This window comes from Semicossyphus pulcher, unplaced genomic scaffold, assembly GCF_022749685.1.
Source record: "Semicossyphus pulcher isolate SPU_LCO1_2020_fin unplaced genomic scaffold, fSemPul1.0.p SCAF_14, whole genome shotgun sequence".
NCBI classification, from domain to species: domain Eukaryota; kingdom Metazoa; phylum Chordata; class Actinopteri; order Labriformes; family Labridae; genus Semicossyphus; species Semicossyphus pulcher.
In genome coordinates, this window is record NW_027211648.1 from 8,787,009 (window position 1) to 8,808,505 (window position 21,497).

The 21,497-nt window shown below is 41.3% G+C and overlaps 1 protein-coding gene across 1 annotated transcript in view; it reads left to right on the forward strand.

Moving 5' to 3' along the window:
• The first annotated feature begins 8,252 nt into the window (after positions 1 to 8,252).
• Positions 8,253 to 21,497, forward strand: part of stag1a (STAG1 cohesin complex component a) — a 52,246-nt gene continuing 39,001 nt past the window's right edge. Inside the window, exon 1 of the mRNA XM_069661583.1 lies at positions 8,253 to 8,370. The gene's annotated coding sequence lies outside the window, so the exon portion shown is untranslated. The remainder of the gene's footprint in view (positions 8,371 to 21,497) is intronic.

Sequence of the window (21,497 nt, forward strand, 5' to 3'; positions counted from 1 at the left end):
TGCTGGGTTCACAGTAGTAAGGATTGACCATCCCACTGTTTAATAAGAAGCCTCGGGGTGCTGCTGCTGCTGCTGCCGCTGCAGCGCTGTTTGCACAGGAGAGTGGTCTTTGCACTGGAACCACAGGGAGCTTCACAGCAGTCAATATGAAGATCAAACACAGTATGTACCCATGAGCATAAGAAGAGGAGACAAATAAGTCACTTAATGTTCTTTAACTGCTCTGGACATTTACGATAAAGCCTTTAAATATCACACTTGTTAGTCTCTGTACGACACGCTCTTTGAGTTGGTCGGTTTCCCTGCCAACCGATTAAAATTGATTTAACTAATGAGCTCTTGACTTTGTGATGCCAACTAGATGGCTAATCTGTGCTGTACATTATTGTCTATTGACTGTTGTTGTATTTAAGCTACTGTAGCAGCGCCTACTTTCACATTAAGCAGACTCAGAACAATGTAAACATTCATTTGGAGTTATGTCTCTGACTGTCCACTATGTAAATGTGATATTATATTCCCCTTTAGCTCTGCTTTGTTCTGTCTGTTTAGCTGCTAAATGCTCCTCTATGTTCACCACCTCGCTAACTTTGCCTGTCTGCCATTCGGCGTTGAGCAGGTGTGCACAATGGGGTGTTTTTGCTAAATACAGCCGCCTGCTGCAGCTGTCCACAAGTATAACAAGAGTGTTTTGACTGAAACAACACGGTAGCATTGCAGGCCATAAAACCAGAACAATGAGCTTTGGTTTAAGAAGCTAAAATGCTCAGAGAACTGCAAAGTCCGATGGTAATTTTCAGTGGAGAAGTGCTGCTGAGAGTTTGGATACTTCAGGTTCTCTGTGCTTAATTCATCTGGTCATTGCACGGCTGAAAAAACAGAAAGCCGTGTATGTACACAATGTATAAATGCAACTGTCATACAAAAATCCATTGTGCATGCACTCTGTAGGATTTATTTAGATTAAAAAAGCCTTTATTTCACATGGCAAAATATACTTTATAAACAGCCTACACATTGCAACCAATGACTGTATATATAGATGGACGACGCGTCTCCATCTGCTCAGGATTGTGGGAAATTGAAGCCAAAATACCCCCCATGACGGGTGCCGTCATTTGGAGCCAGAGCTGCACAGAAGACATCGGCAGGTGGAGCTGCTGTAGCCACTTCCGCTAACCAAAACTCACATTCAAATTACCCCCCAAAAAAACACGTCGGCGTGTTTAACAGCAGAACAGCTTCTTGTGTTGGTCTGAAGCAGACGTTCACAGATATGAAAACTTTAATGACTGTCTCCTCTCGCCGTTCCTCCTCTACTCTGCTAATCCGGAACAGATCGGCTGCAGGAGCCGGATTTGTAAACAGAGCTGTCAATCATCCTTTGACAGCATCAAATGAGTGACTAAAAATAAACTTGTCAGAAAAATGAACACTTGGACGTAAATCTGCATGATAAGAACTAGCTATAATGACAGAAACCATGTTTGAGAAAAATTTATTTGGCGTGTATTTTGATTTTATAGTTTCATGTCCCATCTGTTAACATGGAGGAGGCGGGCTTTATGACCTATACTGCAGCCAGTCAGCAGGGGGCGCTCGACATGTTTTGGCTTCACTTTTAGGGAGCTGTCATGTCGTCCATCTTTTTATACAGCATATGATTGCGACTTTACACTTTTGATTGAGTTCATTTTTTCTCCCATGCAGTGACCCCTTCACAGATGAATGAGGTAACTTCCCGTGGATTCGTCTTAACAATCAACCCCTTTCTAGAGTCCACATCTCATGAATAATATAAAAGCATTGATTAGTGCAGCTTTCAATTCCTTTCGCTCTTCAGGAAGTCAGTTGTAAATTTGTTCCATTTGATTCATTAACAAACGTCAAGTTGAGCTGCAGCTTTTAACTCTTGTGAGGTTTAGATGTTTGCTACAAATCTATAAAAACTGGACTAATTTATGATGGAAATTAATTGAATATTCCCATTTAAAGCTTATCATGGACTTGCAAAGTTACAGTGCTTTCAAAATCTGGTGTCAAGTAGGCACAGGCAGGATTCCAGATGTTAAATGCCCCATATTAATAAGGTAAAGCTCAAATTCAACACTACTTTATCTCTTTAAGAAGACATATTTACCCTCCGGAGCTCTGCTGTCCATTAAATGAACAAACAGCTCTATGCAAATGAAGGCTGTCAGAGTCTAACTTGCACTGTTTACTTATTAAACAAAACCAGGGTGATGTTTCTGCATAATTGCCCTGGAAATGCCACCCACACTGGCTGCTAAAATGAGCCCAAAACAAACTAATAGAGGGCAGAAAAAGTTAATTCACTCGTGTTCTGCCCCTGAGGATGTTTTTATAATGGCCATGCTCCTCAGAGAGATGCATTGTGGTCCAGGATTTAACTCACTATACTTCTTTCTTTGTTTCCTTATCTCATCCATGCATCTGCTTTAGGCTTTTTCTCAGAGGACGATGAGGGATCGTCGAGTGTTTCCATGGTTACGCTGATCAAGAGTACATCGGACCCAGCTATTTAGGGCACGCTTTAAATCCGATCGACTGCTCTGCGGGCCAGGGATTTTTGGAACGAGGTTCATCGCATCCGGCCTGGAAGGTGCGGCCCCCGGGGAGGAGTTGGTGACTGGCTGTGATAAGAACATGCAGAGGAGAGCAGAGATGAGCTGACAGCAGCAGGGAGGAGAGGGAGGAGGGGGAGGAGGGGGGAGAGTATGGGAGAGGCTGAGAGGTTTTTTAAGAATTCAAGCACATGTGAGGAGCAAGAAGGGAGAAGCTTTCTGCGCTGTCTGCCTCTCTTGCTCCGTGTTTATTCAGGATGAAATGAATTATGGAGTGTGGTGGAGGAGGGAGCGGCAGCTGGAAGGAAAACTTGACTTTGAGTGTTTTAGACTTGTTTCTTTCACTTCCTGCTGCAACCTCAATCTTTCTCTCTTAGTGCACCGTCTCAGACTCATATTCCCCGATGTACCTGTTTATACCTGTTTACATCTCATATGTATTATCTCATTATTCTTGAGTTTACTTTTCTGGGTTGTTCTATCTTCCAGTGTTACTGTGTATTTACTCTATCTATATGTCTGTCTGTCTGTCCATCTGTCTCTGTGTGTCCGTCCGTACATCCATCCATCCATCAATCATCTGCCCGTCCATCCATCCATCATCCATCCATCCATCCATCCATCCATCCATCATCTGTCCGTCCATCCATCCATCCATCCATTCTTCCATCCATCATCAATCATCTGTCCGTCCGTCCGTCCATCCATCCATCCATCCATCCATCATCTGCCCGTACATCCATCCCTCCATCCATCATCAATCATCTGTCCGTCCGTCCATCCATCCATCAATCATCTGCCCGTCCATCCATCCATCATCCATCCATCCATCCATCCATCCATCCATCATCCATCCATCCAGCCCTCAATCATCTGCCCGTCCATCCATCCATCATCCATCCATCCATCCATCATCCATCCATCCATCCATCCATCCATCATCTGTCCGTCCATCCATCCATCATCCATCCATCCATCCATCATCTGCCCGTCCATCCATCCATCATCCATCCATCCATCCATCATCCATCCATCATCCATCCATCCATCCATCCATCCATCCATCCATCCATCCATCCATCATCTGTCCGTCCATCCATCCGTCCATCCATTCTTCCATCCATCATCAATCATCTGTCCGTCCGTCCATCCATCCATCCATCCATCCATCCATCTATCATCTGTCCATCCATCATCTGTCCGTCTGTCATCCATCCATCCATCCATCCATCCATCATCTGTCCCTCCGTCCGTCCATCCATCCAGCCATCCATCTGACTGTCTGTCTGTCTGTATATTTGTCCATTTGTCCGTCCTTTCATCCACTTGTCCATCCATCTGTCTGTCCATTCACCATCCATCCATTATTCATTTATCTGTCTGTCTGTCTGTCTGTCGGCCTGTCTTCCTGTTTACCTGTCTGCCTGTCTGTCTGTCTGTCTGTCTGTCTCTCTGCCTGTCTGCCTGTCTGTCTGTTTATCTGTCTGTCTGTCTGTCTTCCTGCCTATCTGCCTGTCAGTATTATGTATTTATGACTCTCTCTTATGCTCCTACACACACGTAAACAGAAGCACATGTGCAGGTTGTTTCTCTGCATATTTCACACCTATTTGTCACAGGAAGCTTCATAATTCTCCGTCTGTCAGTGAAATATTGCTGCTCATGGACATATAATTTACATTTTAACAGTTTAATTAACAGTTTGATGATTTCTCTAATAAATAAACAGGAGATATTCCCTCATATGGATTTGTAGTCAGCATAAATCAGTATTCCTCCCTGTGCTAACTCTCACTCAGACCTGTTTTGGGCGTTCTTTGCTTATGAACTATAAACAGTCATTATTCAAAGCTTGGGTCCTTGGATGTCTGAGTGTGTGCTCTCATTACAGCCGGAGCTGATGAGAGCAGAAATAAGCGAACCGAGGCAGCAGACAGGACACATTCATCACCGGGCCCTCCCTTAGTGGTGGAGGGGACAGGAGAAAGGAGGCAAAGAAGAGGAAGGAGTGGACAAAGCTCCCGTGCTGGGATTAAGATGGGGATAAGATGAGCATCATATACAGTATGTGTGAGGTTGGGATAGACAAGTGTTTTTTTCCCAGATAGCACTCAACCTTTCATACATTTTGCATGACCACAGTGGTGGAAAGGAAGCAAGCAACAGATAGAGAGGAGGGAGAGACGTGTGGAGAGATTCAGAATTGGGGTGTCAGACAGAAAACACTGCAAGCAAGGTCAGAGGAAATTAAAAATAGACCGGGCCACGTAGAGCCTCCCTGTTAGTCAACAGCCCCACAGATGAGACTGAACAAAACAGACGTCTGTTGCGTAACTCTCAATACGTCAAGTGAGTGTATTTCTGCACACAGAGCGTTTAAAGTGAGTCCTTAACAACCGTCATCGAAGCCCCCCCTTGACCCCCCTCCAGCCTGTGTTTCCCCACTGATGGAGATGTTTGTCAGCGCACTTCATTAACTGGAGTTATAACCTGCGATTACCTTGACAGTCTAAAAGGGTTTTTTCGCTCCGCAGACAGCCTCTGTTGCCATGGTTACAGCCCAGGGATATGTTTTTTTTTTTTTGAAAGATCAGGGTGGATGCTGCGATTGAGAGTATATTTCGTGCATGCATCCGAGTATGACTGTGTTAGTGCGTGTGTGCGTGTGTGTGTGAAGGTTTCTCAAAATCTGCATGAGGACTTGAAATTGGGGCAAACGCAACGTGGATCCAGACTCCGCGATGCAGACACGGTGAAGTCTGCAGGTTACGTAACTCCACACTGCACCATGCATACTTAAAAAGGAAAGGTGTAGCCTGAATGGAAACACCCACATTACCTCAAGTGCAGGGAAGATTTGGAACAGATTAACCCCGAGAAGTGTCTGCAGAATGAAGAGGCTGAGGCTGTTAATGTTGACGGTTTTCGCCCCCGAAGGAGAGATGAAAAGATTAAAAAGTGGAATAAAAAATACTGCTACACCCAGCCTCCATTTGTCTCAGTGTGTCTGGGTGGGAAACAAGAGCATAATCAGCCAGACAATAACACCTAAGCGATAATGTGAAGTGTTTAAAAGCAATGTGGGATGTTACATATGCAAATTCATCAGATACAAATATGCAACTGTCTATTCATACTGCGTCTCTTTATATAAGTCTGCACGTGTGAGTGAGTGCACTGACATATGTGGGTCATCATGTGGGTCAACAGCCAAAAGGTACAAGAATCTAACTGCTTCGTCATAGAGGTACATGCTATTATCTTGCAGATATAAATGCATGCTCAGCATTTCTAACCAGCGCTAAGAAGCTGTTATTGCAAATAGAGTCAGTCAGAGTATTCTGCAAAAGATGATGCAAAGAAAAAGAGATGTCTTGCCATCCTTCAGAGGTGCTCTGACAGGCAACAAATCCTCCTGCCCTGAAATATCATCCGTTTCTGGCACTGATATAACTTCATTTATTGTTGTTGGTTTTTGCTTGCTCTTTTACAGAGAAGATTTAATGATAAAGCTGCTGTTCTTACATCTTCGTCTGGGACTAGTCATCTAAGAACTGAAGATACATTGCCTTTGCTCTTGTTCACATAATGATTTATTTTGGACAACAGGGGCACCTGCCTTGAGATTAATTTAGGTGATGAAGTTGATATTAGATTAGAAACGTTTTTGACTGTTCTCCTGCATAAATGAATTCTGCAACCTGGTAAAAAAAACGCTAAGAAGTCGACAAGATGGTGCAGGTCAGTGATATGCAGATTGGCCTGCTGAATGACCTTTCAGTAGAAAAACATTGAAGAAACTGCCTGTGTATTGCTCGTCTGCAGCTGACCTCTGACCTCTAAGTTAAATTAGGGGTATGGAAAAATGTTTTTTTATGGGAACCTCAAGAAATGTGAATTACGCCACAAGTTTGGATCTCCAGAGCAATTGAGGAGACGGCGATTGTGTTTAATAAATCACTAAGGGGGCCTCTGGTGCAGCGTAAGATGTATGAATACTGTATGTTGTGTGTGTGTGTCAGTATGTACATGTTATCCACGTACTTAATAAACTTTCACGGTACTTAATGCATGCATAGAGTCATTGGAAAAGGGAAAAATCGAAACTTTAAAACATCTTTTCTTCCATTTGGTTTGTCAAAACAAAAACACATTTCTTCCAGTTTTATAAAAAGTCTTTTTGAAGATTATATCAAAGGAGTTACAAAAAGGGAGCAGCTTCTTTTCATTGCATTTGCCTTGATTTTGTTGACACAATACACCTGTGGAGCGCCTCATCACAGCAGCGTTAGAGATGAATAATGTCTGAATATTTGTGTGCGTGCGTGCGTTTTTGTGTATTTGCGGAATAACCCTGAGGCGAGAATCTGGCAGCAGCTTTTATGGGCAAGACGTGCTGTTGCTATGGCAAACAACAGTGCATCCATCAGATGAAACAACACCCTGTACATTTGGATTTATGTGCGTGTCTGTGGGTGTGTGCGTCACTGCCTTATCTATAGGAAGGATTTAAAATAAAAGATGCACACCTTTTTTGTTTCAGCATATTTTTTTTCTTTTGCACACTCACGCACACACATAAGAGTAATGCAGGTGTCTGATATCCACTTAATGACTTTCAAGTGGGACTAATATAATTAACTGAGGCCTCTCTGTCTCTGTCTCTCTGGCAGTATCAGGCTGCAGTGAGTAATGCACGTCCATCCCGGCTCTGTAATTGGGTTTAAGCACGTCCAATTCAAGCCCGAGGACCTCGTGGAGACAAATGACATTAAGAGTTTGGTCACGAGTGTACATATTCACTCTTTCTTTTCTTTTCTCTCTTCCCAACTTAAGCGGAGAGGATGAGATAGGGAGAGGTAGGTGTCATACAAAACTAGGGGTCAAAGGTCATTAATGCACTGACATCCAACACATCCTGTCAGTTTTTGAAATATATATTTATCTGTACATATCCAAGACATCCACACACAGACACTTGCTCTCCATTTGTTGATTATTACAGTGTCAAGATTACAAAACATTTACAGGTTCCTGCCTCTACATCAAGAAGATTTGCTGCTTTTCTTTGCCATATACGAAGGTAACAAAAAAAACAACCTTAAATGACATCAGTTTGGGTTCTGGGAAAATATTTTTTCTCTTCACTACTTTAAGACATTTCATAGACCAAGTCATTCACTGAGAAAATAATCTACATGATTTAATAGCCTATTGAAACTAAGTTGAAGTTAATAGGCCTGGATGTAAGCCATATTATGTAATATTAATGTCTTTTAATCTCTTATATTCCTTAAGGATTCTGTGCTGTGCTTTGATTTGTAGTGTAGTAAGTAATAAGTAAGTATTTGTGTACTGTTTTACCCTTAAGAGAGCTTTTAACTGTATTTTTATTACACATTCTTGTCAAAATAATAGTTGAGCTAATGGAGAAGGTGGGGAGTCTCTCTGCTCCTGTGCGCGTCCCCGTCAGTGTTGTGTTGGCGGGGTCTCGCGGTTCCTCCCTTCCCGTGCTCGCACCCCTCCACACCCCGTAGGCGCGTGTCCGCCGCGACTCGATGTGTCCGCCAGGGGGCAGCTGTGTCTCGGTCTGAGGCTGCGCCGCTCCCGCTGCATCACAGAGAGGAAAATACCACCAGATGGCGGTTTAGGATTGCTGCTCTTCTCTCAAGGCGCGGTTCCGCTCGCACGGCCAATTTTCAATAATAAAATACGCACGATATTAAAACGAAAATCGATTTATTGTTTCGGAAGGTGATAATCGATTCGGCGATGGTCGTTAAAGGTGAGTGTGTTGTGTTTCTGTCGTGTTTTGTATGGTGGGAAGGGAGACGGAGCACAGATTAAAGATGGTGGACACAGACAGGGAAGACTGGTTGGTTGGGGGATGGGCGTTAGCGGCTAACGGAGGTGAATGTGCTTTCTCTCTCTTCCTCAGTTACATTATAGCCTAGCAGCCGTTAGCTCGCGAGCTAGCCCCCAAAATTTCGGCAAGACAACTTGCTAGAGGGGCAAGTGGTTGCCGCAGCGTCGGCCTGTTTAGACACCAATTATCCACTCGGCGCTGGAGTTTGGCTTGTCAACAAATAAAGAGCCATGCGGTGTGACGTGTTTTCATGCTCTTTGCAGGGCAGGATTCAGAGCATCATCTTCTCTCATTTGCACAGCCGTATGATGGTTGTACGCTACAGTATTGCTTTCCTGTCGCGCGCTGGTTTCTCTGGTTTGTCATTAACGCAGATGCCATGTTGTAGTTGACTTTGTTTTGCCATGGTAGTTTCCTCTTTGCACTCTCAAGAGGTGTACATTGTGAGATATGAACGTGTTCCCTCTTGCTACTTTTTCTTGTGTCAACATCAGCATCCTTAGCTCCTTCTTGCCTTCAAGTTTTCAGAGTAGTGGTGACTTTTCACCCGGCTAATAATAAACGTGTTGCTCTTTAATGAATGACAGCACGTGCATGCTTGTTAAGATAGCCACTGTTTGCAGGATGGACACAATGTGCAGTGTTTCACCACATTATTATGGCGCTTTCTCTCCCTCTTCCCGCCCCCTTCTGTGCGGGAAATAGGCAACACTGAGCGGGGAAACATGAGTCACATTAGGGGGGATGGGCTCCACCAGCCATCCCTACATGTCTGAACAGGTTCCAGTTGTGGTCGTCCCTCCCCTCTTACGCTGACCCGTGCAAAGGATCACCCTGTGCTGTGTAGTTAGAGCTGGTTGACAGGAGGTCAGAGTGCCTCCTGGCAGAGTGCATCAATCTCAGATTGTTGCATAACTGCTTTGTTTACAGTCAGCCATGTGATTTTTTTCTCATGCAGACTGTCTTCAATTGCTATCTACAGCCCGCCTGCTTTCCAACTTGTCTTACATTATCAGTCAGTGTTTCCAAACTGTACTACACAAGGCATATTTCATTTATCCAGCAGATCAAGTAAAGCCGTACATGTTGGCCTTTGTATGCAAACTTGCTCTGCAGAAATTATTTGATTACTGTTGTCCTGCTGACATTTAGTTTTTGAATGAACAGCTGCTGAAAATATGTAATGTATGAGTGTTACCTGCCAATTTCAAATCTTTGGCCAAATTTCTTTTGAAGTAGCAAACCTTTTGAAAGAACAATGTTGCCTTTTCCAATGAAACAGATGCTTAGCAGAGTTGCTTAATACAGCATAGGGGTGGCCAACATTTATCATAATGTACACTATTGCGCAAAATGAAAATATAGCGTCTTAATGAAATTCTTATGCATCCACAAAGTAGAACTCTTTCCTTTATGGAATACACTTGACATGAATGTAATTCGTTTTTGGCTAAGACAGAATAAATACCTGACAAAAACAGTATGTTAATGCAACAATCATAAAATATGAATATCATAAGCAGGTCTGATTGATCGTCCATTTTCCCAAAATGGTTTCATACAACCAGAGATGTCGAGATGTTGAAGGGAGTGGGATAGCTACGCTAGCTCAATTGGTAGGGCAAATTTTTTATTTTGTTATATTTAACATTGTATTTTAGTTCTGTGTTTAAGAATGCTTTCATTCACGTATCTAACAACTATTTTCATTGTGAATTGTACTGTTGATTATTTCCTCCATGGTCAAAAATGTAGGAAAAAAACCAAGACCTGCTTTTGTGTTATTTCGTCCACAAACCAAAAGATATTAAGTTTACTGTAATAGAGGACTTTAAAAAACAGAATATATTAACATTTAAGAAGCAGGAATAGGATCATTTAAATACAATATTTTATAGTATATAAATACTCAAACCAATTAATCGATTAAAAATAGTTGTTGGTTAATTAAATATTTAATAACTGATCACACACATCGTCTTTCTGGGATGATGGAGGCCAACAAATGGCTCCAGTCAAGTTAGACACTGGATATACATATTTCTTTATTTATTTTTTACTTCCTGATGCTGTCATTGAAATGCAGTTGGGCTTCTATTGTTATTACTTCAGGTCCTGTTTTTGGCTGTTTGGCCTGTTGTGCACTTTTGCTAATCATGAACCACTTTTCATATAAATTAAATGTATTTGGTTGACCAACCCAAAGAGATCTATTGAAAAAAAAAGTATGTATCTTTCAAGATTTTGCAATGAAACACAACTGAAGGTGTGAATTTATTAAAACATCATAGGTAAAATCATGTTGGTGTAGATTTTAATGCAATTTACCACTTACTTGTCAACCTCAGAAAACACTGGTTGACTAAAAAATTACTTAGTGCTCTTTCATGTATCAGTATCCTCTGGTGTGATGTGTGTAGTCATTTTCTATATCTTATCTATCATACACAAACAACACACACATAAACAGACTGTGACCTTTGCCCCTCTTTCATGTAATGAGTCATAGCAGGCCTCATGTGCTGATGACATAGTTGTCAGGGTTGTTTACAGCGAGGAAGACAGTTGATGTTTTTGTTGTTGTAGCACCTGGTTTCAGAGAAACACCCAATTGCAGTTGTATTATAGAAATCTATAGTTTATCATTAAGAACTGGGTCGATAATTTGGCTCCCAAATTTTTGGTTCAGATATCCATTTAGATGGATGGGTGTACTTTATTGATCCCAAACTGGGAAATTGTGGCGTTACTGCAGCAGGTTATCAAAGCGACTACAGCACAGGAGAAAATAAATACACAGTAAAAAAATAACACTAGAAGAACGAAAGGAATATATACATCCAGGAATTCTGACAGCAATAATAACAACTATATAAATCTAAAATATAAACTAACATATATCTAAATATAAACATATCTAAAAAGTAAACTTACTCAAGTAAATCTTAAATATAAAACTAACATACATCTTAAATGTACACAAACATTACAGGGAGGTAGAGGTGTTAATGTATTACAGCCTTCACAGTTGTAAATGTGCAATTACAGTGTACAGCTTGTTAATGTGCAGTGATGCAAGGTGTTAACGTGCCATTACAGTGTAAAGAAATGTTAATGTGCAAATGCACAGATGAAGTGGCGCTAAATGTTCGAGATGAATCATGTGCAAAGTTTCGCAGGAGCATAACAAAGTGCAGTTTGAATAATTAGCAGAATAGGAATATATATATTTGGTCTGATGCCAAAGACAAAAGATCAGTGTTTCTAAATATTACCATTTTTTAAATTCCTGTTTGTGCAATGAAGTAATAAATATTCAAATACGCACCAGCGTGTCTTTGCCTCAGGCATGGAAAAAATTTGAAGCTGACATTCAGAGGTATTTCTTGCATAGGTGCTTGTGCTTGCAAGGTGGCTGGTGTGCAGAGCAAGTCATTGTTTAAACCTAAAAGATGACATTGAGGGAAACAATAATAGTGAATTGTCCTTCTGCTTCATGAATTGCTTTGCTCTCTGCCCTGGATCTTCACATAGTATGCCTACGAGGGCCTGAGAATCACATTATTGCTATTTCGGTCGCGTACACACATACTGTATTTTATAGGTAGTAATGGGTGTTTGTTTTGAGGAGAATTGGTTTCAGGCAGCTGTAGTTTCCATCTGTTGCAAAGAAAAAAATCTTCTCAAATGGGTCATAATGAAAGTAAGATGCTGCATGTCTGAATTGTTATGCACATAAAGCGACAAACGTCTCTTGTGTAAGGCAGTGAATCAAAGTGGAACGAGCAGACCTTGGTTGTGCATTGTGCCATATAATAGTCCCAGAGGCCCTCACAGCTCAACTGCAGAGCCATATGCTTATAATGACACAGCCCAGGAGATTATGTAATGTGTTTGACATTTGTCAGAGCCTATTACACGGCGACCTTGATTCAAGAGGTTGGCTGTAGAAAGAACAGTATATGCTGTTGGTATTGTTGACCAGCCTGTGGCGGTTAAGCAATAATGATGTTTATCTGCGCCCATTAGTTTGTTTAAATGTCTCACCATTATTATATTAATCACACACGAAGACGCACCTTTAAGCAATGGAATTAACTGAAGAGATAATTGTCCATAATTATTCTAACTATGCAAACAGACCTGCGTAACACTTTCTAAAATAGTTTTGTCACTCCCGGCGGCTGGTTCAAGGCTTCTCTTTGTGATGTGGTTTCCTGTTGTGTAATTTGCATTGCTGTTCTCCAACCTGTTGACTTACTGTCACTTTTTTTTTTTTTTGCACAGGGCAACTCAGGTCAGGAATAAGATTGCTGCACAGTCAAGCCAAACTGACTTTGTTTACTTAAGTGAAGGCTGCTAGAAAGCGGTCCAGCAGTAGTTTTGCATTTTTGTAAGCTTGAGAATCCATGCACTACGGTTTCAACACTGCTGCGTTGTAGGAAATATAAAAGCCTAAAAATGATATTAAACACATTAATATTAATGAAATACAAACTCAACTTTTTTTAAAGCCAGAGGAATAAAATGTAGCTGTCGATGGTTTCTTTGTTTTCACAGTTTCACAGTGTTTCTGTTGCAGATAACTTGGCCATGCATACACAGAATTATTTCATTACACAGGCACTAGAGTGTCACCTTTTAATTCTGACCTTTTTAAAAGTTATCACACTTAAACAGAAAGTCCAAGCACCATTAAGTTCAACATGGATTATTTCGAAAGGCCACACACGGTGCGGTGCGATCATCCAAGAGGAGATCCCGAAGTGTGAAGAGCTGCAGGCCAGGAAGTACATTTCCATTAACCATAAGAAGAGCACATTTTTGGGGGGTATGATACACAGCAACAACAACCGTTTTTAATAAGATTATTAAATGAACAGTCAAATTACATAAAATTGGATTCATTTTTTATACAGTGCGTATCTCGTGTGACTCACGAGCCGAAAATGTATCCTACAGCAATATTAACATCTCTTCCTGTAGTAAAAGTCACAGGCGTGGAGAGTAAAGTAGGTCAACGCTTGCGATCTGGAAGTCTGACTCTTTTCCAACTTTTCCAGGAAGTTATTTTATCGATGAAGTCACTCACAGGCTCCTTATTGCAGTCCCTGCTTAATTTTCTTTGAAATAAAAACATAGTCATAAGTCTCCTGCAGGCCTGATGTATATGTTAGTAAAAATAAATAAATAACATCATGTTACAGACGTAACTTGGGTACGATCTGTCCCTCTTTCCCCCTAGCTCGCTCTCTGTCTCTTCGTCTCGGCTCATACTGTAATTTTCGCTGTGTGTCAATCAAGGTCTCGTTTAAAATGTAAATAAGATTGTTTTCTGTTAAGACCAACCCATGGAAACCTTTAAAACCAAAACCTGAAAGTACTCTTGGACATGCGCGCTGCGGAGGACAGTGGACGAGCAGCCCCACCTACTCCACCTACTCTCTATGGCTCTGAAAGTCCCGTCACTCACTCACTCAGTCAGTCACATACAGACCCATGTGTAGGGCTGGCCCCGGCGGTCAGTCAAAAACAAAATTACAAATATAGATTTTCTGCATTTAAGTACAATTCCCAAGCCCTCTGTGAACCAGAAATGACAACAGAATGAGTACTGACCTGGACGTTCTCCTGTGTAGATGTTTATTATCAAAATGGATTACTACAAGACATTGTATTCAAAGGCTTTACGCTATCTAGGCCTAAGCTTTTCTACTTCTGAGCTGAAGGCGTGATTGTAAAGGAGAATTGCTTTTATTTTTGGTTCAGATAATGGTAATAGAGTGTTGCCATAATGATCTACTACATAAAGAATCTACTTCCAGTACTATCCAGGAGGCATAATCTGTCTTTCTGTTGAAGTATTGCTCTTCAGCTGTCAGGCTGAGCAGTTGTAAGACAAGGAGTGTTATGTCACATATGTAAGTGTGTGTTAGAGGTGTGTGATCTCTCCCAGGTATTATTACATAGCTCAGTGGTTGCTAGGCTGAGCAGGCTGATTGTACCTGCAGCTGACGCTCAAGTGTGTTTACTGCTGGAGCCAAGCTTCCAGCTGGCAGTGGCTATTACTAGTTTTATAAAGAGTCAAGAGTGGGGAAACAATACCAAGGCTCTACTTTCATTAAGACATTTGTTTCCCAGCAGGCTGCCTATTTAAGAACAGTCTGACTCTAAAATAGTGAATAGGTTAAAGGTAACGCAGTTCAACTGAAAATTGTCAATATCTATATAAGACGTCAAAAGCCCACCTTGGATAGACGTCAAAACCAGATATTGGGTTCACATCAGAACCTGGTGTTAGTTAGCCGTCAAAACATGATGTTGGGTTTGTATCAGACGTTCGGATCAGACGTTGGTTGGACGTCAAAACCCAACATGGGTGAGCCGTCAAATCCTGACTTGGTAAGCCGTCAGAACCTGATGTTGGTCAGACGTCAGAACCTGACCTTATCTTGACATTAGAGCCTAACGTTGGGTTGAGATCAAAACCCGACGTTGGTCAGCCATCAGAACCTGACCTTATCTTGACATTAGAGCCTAACGTTGGGTTGAGATCAAAACCCGACGTTGGTCAGCCATCAGAACCTGACCTTATCTTGACATTAGAGCCTGACGTTGGGTTGAGATCAGAACCTGACATTGGTTAGACCTCAATACCTGATGTTGGGTTGATGTCAATTTAACAATGATCTTGTACTCTGATGGTCATGTAATGTCCTTTGTCAGGCTAGTTTGGATTTTAGCGTTTATTGAGGCTGTTTTTTGACATAAATGTATTAATATGGACCTAGCCTTAGTCTGCAATACTACTCACACAAGGCCCAAATTATTGCTTAAAGCAGGGAATTGTTATATCATAAAACATGTAACGAGGGGGTCTTAACGTTGCATTTTACAGTGTAGTATTTTTACGTAAAACTTTTCTTCTTTTCTTCCAGTAAAGGAGAATTTTCTCCACCCTTTCTTATGCACTGAGAAGGATCTCAGAAATCCTGAAACTCCACCACAAAGTGGGGATGTAAATCCATTTGAACACAAAAATAAACAAGCCAATTACTGTAATTGTAATGTGTGTAAATGTGAATTGAGATGATGTGTTCATTTGGTGTCTGTTTACCTTGTTAAGTTGATATGAAACGCTTCTCATTATTACACTGGCAGTGTGATAAGTGAAACATTGGGTTGTGTGTTGCTATCACTTGAAAAACATCCAATTAAAATGCTAAAGCAGTGATATTTCTTACTTAAGTTGAGTTTGCATAAAGGAATGGAAACACTGCTATTGTACGACCATGTGCCTCGAATGTGTTACATCAGTATTTAGTATTGGATGATAATGGTTCACAACATAGCCTATGTCGTATTAGATAGTGAGATGATTGAAAATGCTGTATTTTGGCTTTTGTTGAATAAATAGTCTGGCTCTCAGCAGCCTTACAGGATGTTTGGATGGATGTTTTGGTTTGTCACGTCTGCTGTCAGCTACTCGGACAGTGAGGAGGTGTTGCTCCTGCCTGTGTTTGGATTGCCTGCTGAGCTGACAGTGACAGCAGTTCATTTTCACATCAGCGCTGTAAAGTGGAGCTTTGTAGACTGGAACACCTTATTAAAGACAGAGCCTCACACAGAAAAGACCAAGACTTGATTCTCACTGAGTGCAGGGGAGGGTTTAGGGCAGAGAGTGTTTGTATTAAGGTCTGAGAGGTGAGAGACATGTAGCTGACAACGTATGACAGAAATACAGTAGAAGAGGCTTAAGACATTGTACATTACATTTAGAGTCCCCTATGTACCGTAGAAGACGCACTTTTAATACTTTTATTTTCTACATCTAAAAGGTGGGCAGCGTCCTATTTACCGGTGCGACCAATATACCAGTGTAATATGCGGAGAGGTATTTAACCCAGACGATGGCCGCTACCTGGTCGTTAAGTGGTGACTCCTGGGTGACTACATCTCTGCATTAAACTGTGTCTGAGCCACTACAACATCTGCTGCTGTGCTGTTTTCCTCACTGTTTTAGGTGAAGAAAACTAACATGACTGTTGCTAACGCTTCGTCACGGACATGCGCAGTCATGATCGCCATTGCAGCCGCCACCCTCACAACATTCAATGTAACCGTGGGCTGCTAGCTACTGCTAGCAGGATTAGCAGGCTATAGAAAACTTTTTTCTTTCTTTATATTCAGGTGTGACTTATATTCTGGATTTTACCGTTATAAGATTATGACTTGTAACACATTATCATGTAGTTTAAAATCAGATATTATGATATTTTAAGTAGAGATAGACCGATATGGTTTTTTCAGGGCCGATACCGATTATTAGTAGTCAAGGAGGCCGATAACCGATATTTGGAGCCGATATTCGTTTGCAGTAAAAGTGAAAATATTGGCGTCAAAATTTTGAATAATACAAACTCCAACACTTAACTTTGTTTAAATGCCTTTAAGCATATGTTTATTAAACAAACAAACAAAAAGCGCAGGGAGTTCCCAGGGTCAGCAGCATCTCTTATAAAGTTAACTGAAAATTTTAATAAATAAATAAATAACTTCCTGAAGTTTTATAAAGTAAATAAAACAAAGTTAAATAAAATTTGCAAAGAAATGAACTTTTTCTCCTCTCCGCCGTGTGTGTGAGCGCTCAGCATGCATACCCGTGCCATGGCTCTGCGTGTAACCAATCAGTGCTGTGGGTGGGACAATGCTGGAGACAGAGTAATTGGCCCGGTCAATAATCGGTCTATCCCTAAATTTAAGCGTTTATAAATGTCTTTGTTAAAGATGTAAAAAATATGAATGTGTGCAGGTATATAAACGAATTAAAAATAATTTAAAACATAGTTGTAATAATGCAGAATATGTCTTGATAGGAGAGTTTTAACTGCTGAAAAAATACAGTACAAAATATTATTATGTTGGTAACACATGTTTGTACAGGCCTAGTTTAATGAATTTTAAATGGAACGCGGGGGAGGGGCTTATTAAATCAATCAGCACAGTGTTTGTATAGTTTCTTTCAGGCACATTAGTGGTATTTAAAGTGCTTTACACATGACTGACATATAATAAAGCTTCTAATGTCACTTAAAATGTTAAACACTAAACAGTTGGAGGCTGATGCATACAAGATGAACATGACATGAATATAACACAAAGAAAGAAAAGCTGCTTTAAAGAACCTCTGGCAAGCTGTTCACCAAATACTGTTTTTCCATAATTCCTGCGTGGAAAGAATTCCTTTTGGACGACAGTGTTGGAAATGTGACTTGTATCTGCGCCTTCTCAAGTGCTTATGAATGGGAAAGACAAGTTATGATTTATTATTAATCTTTGTGGGGCAGTAAAAAAGCTGCTTCCGTTTCAAAGGCAGAGATTGATATCTTGCTTATAGAGCCTCGAGGGGTTCATGTTGGAGGGCGGGTTGTGTAAACTCTCCTTTGCCACCGAGGGTTTTGACTCCTGGTTGGATTTACGTGTGTCAGACCTCCCAGATCTAAATTTGGCACCAGACCAGACCCGCAAATCCTCCAGGTGTCATTTGTACAGTCGAGGTTAACAACCAGTTTCAAGCACCAGCAGATACCGCCTCCTTAGCATCAGCTTTGGCAGAGTGTGTGTGTCTCAGCGGTCAGTTATAGTTGTACACACACACACACTTACTTAATATTGATTCAGCGACCTGTGCTGGTCAGTTGTGTGGCTGCACAGAGTGGAAGTGAAGTGGTTACAAAAAGATCAAAGTGAGCTATTGTAGGGGGTTTATTACAGATCTGGAGGCTGTGTATGTGACGGATATTTGTTGGTATTGAAAACAGACGTCATTAAAAACTTATAACCATTAAAAAAGAAAAAGTTGATTGCCTAACAAGAGAAAAACTGCAGAAAAACCGAGGTCTGGGAAAGTATTTTAGAGCTTAATAGGAAAAGGACTCATTACTAAAGTTAGTTTAATGCTGGGAATGTGGCAATAAAACCTCAGTTTCCTCTCTGAACACGTCATTATCACCAAATGCAATTATTCACAAACGTGAAAAGGTGATTTGCCAACAACATCGACGCCTGAAGGAAGACTTGCTTACTTGTTGTTTATTGCTTAGATCTAGGTCACTGTGTGGACTAACGGTTTCATACGTTTACCATTTTAAAAATTACCTGCGTGCAAAATAATTATGTGTAAAAATACTGAAAAAAGTTTCTTTCTATGAACCCAACATTTAGGCTACTTTCATCAGCATAATATCACCTGAAGTTCATGAACTTTCCTGGTCGGGAACTAAGTTTTCCAATCATTGCCAAAAAAAAAGACATAAAAGCATCAGATAAAGGATTCCGCCCCTTGCACAGGCAGCGTATTTTTGACACGCGTGTGCCGGGACAGAACCGCTCCAATGTTATTCAGTGCTGCAGTCTCTACCAGCTGCGTATGAGGGAGGTGGGCATCATACGCGACTGATTTTCTGCTGCTCTGTTCCTTTTACGCGCCAAGTCTATTTTTCCCCGCTGCTGCGCGTCAGTGAAGCATAGAAAGCCAATGACTGCTATGTAAACACATGCCCACAACCAAGGAATCCATGTTAAACCATGTGATCTCCTTATTTTGGCCAACTTCGACTTCCTACCAAAGTTATTGATAAGCTTGATGAGCAGGCAAGATTCATTTGAAAGAGCAATGAATATGTAACTTTTCCTCAACATCTGGGTAAATCAGTTCTCTTAATAAATTCTCATTCGACTTCTATATCCTACATAACTGCAGAATTTATGCACAATTAAGAAATAAGTCTTCAAGTCAGTTGCAATGTGTAAAGTTGTCTTCTTCTACTGTTTCCAGCAGACTTCTGCACACTTCTCGGCATCACTGCCGCCCCTATTTATGGCCAGGAATCGTAACTCCCATTGGCTAACTTTGAGGCCCATCTCTGCTGTAATCACAGCCGGTGTAGATTGCTTGCGTGTCGCGCACGTTCATCTGACCCTACAGTGTCGGTGTAGATTCCCAGTCAGAATGTTGACCACCAATCAATCAGATGGCAACCACTACAGACGGCTTACTTTTATGTAGTCAAAGCCCTGTTTTGTAAAAGACTGTCCAGAAGTCACGGCTACAAAAACTTGCATCTTATGGCCCAACTTGGACCCCCAGTTCCTGTGTTTGCACTGCTTTAAATGTGCCAGTTTATTATTACAGAGTTACATTCTCGAGGAGGAAGACCATTAAGTTAGCAAAACAAAAGGAAAACTAAAATTCCTCCACCTGAAAAACCCATCCAGCAACGGACTCACCCAACGGATACGGATAGCAATATATTCGTCGACTCGCCCAGCCCCAGTACACGTACAGTTTCCATGGATTTCAGATAAATCCCTTTGAGGTTTCCCTATAAGCAGAGATGTGACGGGCTAGATTTGCTCGCAGCCGTGCCCTCAGACATCATTAGTTTGCATCGCTCAGGCCCCCATCTGCTCTTTCAGCCTGTGTACAACAACGGATTAAGGGGCTTCCCTGCCCTCACTGGCTGACTCCAACAGATTATTTACACATAAACCTCCTTCCTTATTCCCCCGCTGACTGCATATTATCCTGCCAGCATTATCCACCTGTAAAGCAAACAGTACGACACAGTATCAGACAAACCCATTGCAGTCAACTTGCTAGAATGCTTTACATGCTTTGTTGTGATTTTATCAATTTCAGTCACGACAAATAATAAAGGCCTGAAAGCGATTTGCTTTTGAATGATGGTGCAGGAGTGTTTCTGCTGTTGCGCGTGTATGTAATAAAACATGTTCAAGGCTGTGTGTGCTTAGCCGGTTTGTCAACAGAATTAATAGCAAAGTAAGAGTAGGAGACCACTTCTGCTTTCTTGAACATGACTTTGCTTTTTCATGTATGACTTGTTGGGCTGATCTCAGCTCAGTTAGACCTGCAAACCACCACAAACTGCCAAAGAGTGGTTGAGGGAAGCGGCTTTACAAAAAGAAACTCTGAATTAGGGCTGCAACTGAGGATTAGCTCCATTAGTGTTCATGGTGATAAAATGCTGGGAATTTTCTTTGTATTTATTTATTTATATAAACTACTTGAGCAAAAAATGGCCATTTAAAGTGTTTAAAAGCCAAAGTGACATCTGAAAGTGGCTTCATTTGTCCTACCAAACCCAAAGACATGACATGTATTCGTACATTATAAAGAAATAAAAGTAGCAAATCCTCATATTTTACGAATTGGAACACAGATTTTTGGCATTTGTTGAAAAAAAACCAGTGAATTGAGTCTTTTTTGGGGGGTAGACGGTAGCTAAGTCTGTAGGAACCTGGTTTGGGAACCGGAGGGTGGCAGGTTCAAGTCCCGGTATGGACCAATCAGTGAATTGGGACTGGTAGCTGGAGAGGTGCCAGTTCCTTTCTTGGGCACTGTCCAGGTGCCCTTGAGCAAGGCGCTGAATCCCCAACTGCTCAGGGCGCATGTCCATGCACACCCTCACTCTGACATCTCTCCATTAGTGCCCATAGAGTCCAGTCTGCCCATGTCTGTATTACGGGCCTATGTTTGTGTAACGGAGTGAAAACATTGAATTACCATTGATTAATGGTAAATGGACTCTACTTACATAGAGCTTTTCTAGTGTTCAAACCACTCAAAGCTGCTTTTACACTACATGTCACATTCACCCATTCACACAATGATGGCAAAGGCCTAAGTGCCTATCTCCAGCAGATCTATGCCCACTCATACTACGCCTTTGGGAGCAATTAGGGGTTCAGTATCTTGCCCGAGGACATGTGACTGTAGCAGTCAGGGATCGAACCGCCAACTTTCCGATTGAGAGACGACCGACTCTACCACTGAGCCACAGCTTCTTCTTCTTTAAGTCTATTTTGATCACTTCCATAAACATCTACATCTTTTATGACCATTGAGAGACAACAGATTGACTGATCATTTCTTAAAACTGCTAAAAGTTTTATAGCGTACATGTTTTGTATTTATATTTTAGAAATGACGGATGGAACAAGTTTTTATTTTTTTATGATTTGAC